Source organism: Zerene cesonia, unplaced genomic scaffold (assembly GCF_012273895.1).
Source record: "Zerene cesonia ecotype Mississippi unplaced genomic scaffold, Zerene_cesonia_1.1 Zces_u005, whole genome shotgun sequence".
Lineage (NCBI taxonomy): Eukaryota > Metazoa > Arthropoda > Insecta > Lepidoptera > Pieridae > Zerene > Zerene cesonia.
The window spans coordinates 1,568,329-1,570,974 of NW_024045135.1; the positions used below are offsets into that span (position 1 = coordinate 1,568,329).

General features: G+C 33.2%; 1 long non-coding RNA gene across 1 annotated transcript in view; it reads left to right on the plus strand.

Moving 5' to 3' along the window:
* Positions 1–2,646, plus strand: part of LOC119838842 — a 33,540-nt gene that overhangs the window by 11,504 nt on the left and 19,390 nt on the right. Inside the window, exon 2 of the long non-coding RNA XR_005288222.1 lies at positions 1,971–2,081. This is a non-coding gene — a long non-coding RNA (uncharacterized LOC119838842). The remainder of the gene's footprint in view (positions 1–1,970; positions 2,082–2,646) is intronic.

The following is a 2,646-nucleotide window of genomic DNA, read 5'->3' on the forward strand; positions in this document are numbered from 1 at the left end:
TCAGTACCCGCGACACTTAAAAGAATGTATTTTAACTTCAATCAAAACGTATTCACATCAGTGGGCCGTAACAAAATTATTAATGCCGATACAAAAATCAGTTCGCCTCGAAACGGACGGGAGGAAATGAAACGTCTGCCCATTTACGCGAGCGCCAACGATTTCAGACTCCGCCATATTTTGGTATATTTAATGGTTTTCTTACATTTTATAGTACCCTCCTTGACAGATTACCTAGGCACGAAACGGTATTCAATTTCCCAGAAGACATGAAACTCGTAATATCTTAGACGAGCGTGAAGCCTCCGTTATAAACTACGGGATGCTTAATATCATTAGATATTTTAAAGTATAATAAGGCTATACTTATACTTTCATGATATGAATATTCAAATATACTCGATGGGGATTTGTAATATTTACAAAGCTTGGCTTAGGATTACTGGAGATAGGAATTTTTTTATGTATCAATTCTTTTTATTATGTTTAGGCACAGGATATTGTATTCCTCCATATGAATGATGTAAGTTCACATTTACGATTTAGTATAAAACGATATGATTTTAAAAATCAAAATGAAAAATGAAAACCTTAATATTTTGAATAAGTAAAAATACGGATGCTATCTATGATTTTCGATCGGGTCTTGATTCATATAAAAAACAAGTAGCTTAAAATTTTAAAATGCTGTCGATTGGCAAACGATAAACAATTGGAAACGAATGATAATAATATAGCTTCATTAACATATAATACAAATAGTATCATGTAATTCATAATATCCACGAATAAAATGCGAATCGATAAGTTGTTTCTACTTAAGTGAAAATCATTTAAATGTAAACAAAAAACGAAATATACCAAACTGTTTGTGAAACGAAACGTTTGATTGAATACAAGCCGCAAGTCAAACTTATCTTTGATTTCGTTTGTATTGTTTTCGAATTCTCTTTTGTTATTTAATTTTAGTTTCATTGCTCGTAAAGTTTAGATCTGTTCTCTTATATTGCTAAGGCTTTGTTTTATTTACTGACTACCAGTTTAGTCTGGTCCTTGGTTATTATAGTCAGAATTGATAATGTTTTCTGGGCTTATCCTGGGCTTGGATTATAGATAACAAGATATATAAACCTATAGAGGAATTGACAAACTATACTTAATTGTGACTGCTAAAATTCTAGACAAAGAAACAAAAAATATGCAAAATCAACCTTATTACTAATGCTCAAAAATATTGATTTGTTTTGTTGATTCACTTTTGTAAACAACATTAGTGTTTTTCGGGGTCTGATCTGATAACAGAGATCTCAGAAAGACTTCGATATGTGAACTAAAACTAAACAAAAAAATTTTGACCAACCGCACATCTTTGCTAAAGAAAACAATTTGTTTTCCAAGACTTCGTCATTAAGAATTTGAATATCATACATAGCAAGATGCAAGACGATACTACCAGCTAATATTGCCAACATCTGGACAAAAACTGAACGTACCAATTTCGGGAAAACTGGTGGACGTAATTGACCAATGTCAATTTTCATATGACCGTTAAGACATTTACATCTCAGTTTTCCCGTGGCCACGCTCGCTGTCAAGTGTGCGTAACGTTGGGATTAATGAAATAATGAGTAAATCGCGCTTGAAATCCGTTTAAAACTCTTTAATTTCTAAATGCATATAGGCATATTAAGTGAACCTGCCCATTATTGCGTTTATACAGTTCTCCTTATCGGTTGTCTTGCAGATCGATAGTTGATTTCATTGAACCTCAAATGATTTATGAAAAATATGCTATCTGCCAATGCACATTTTAGCAACCTGGTGGATTATAATGTCTCCTTATAACGCTTGACCCTGTATTGGGATAAACATATGAACTGATAATAATTTATCCAGAAGTGTGTATTATTACGTTAATATGATTTCTGTTTAAGTCATAACAATGATGACGATGACTTATTTATTTCCAGGTTAACAAGGTCGCTAGCCCAAAGCGACTCAAACTCAACTCAACTCGGACCGCCGACACGTTTCCGATAGATGAGATCTACGGGGCCACGACAAGATGGCATCTTTCAAAGGTAATTTTTACTTTTTTCCTGTTTGTTTGTTTGTATGGTCAATTGGGATCTATGTAGTTAACAGTAACATATAGATATGAACACAATAAGAAATATTAGTGTGTATAATAATAACCATTCATGATCGTCTACAAAATATAAATAAAACGTTAAAATATAAAACCATTGAACTTCTACTGTGTCGAGTGAATAATAATGTATTTTATTGAGAAATAGGTGTCCTGTAACTTCTTTCCCTGTCGTATCACTCTTGACCGTGTTGTTGACCTTATCATTCGGCTGCATTCATTTAGCGTACCGCCAACAGCAGCTTCAATCTGATTTTTCCACCGCACGGATCAGATTGTAACATGCTGTAATTCATTGGTTTTCTTGACCGACGATATCCTTTGAAACTATAATAGTATAGTATTTTCTTGTGTTTGATTTTACGCGAGTATTATACATTTAGAAATTAAAAACTTTTTAACGGATTTTAACGGACTTATTTTTTGAGTCTCCCCGTGACCACGCTCGCTGTAAAGTGTTCGAAACGTCGGGTTAATAATATAATGAATAAATCGCG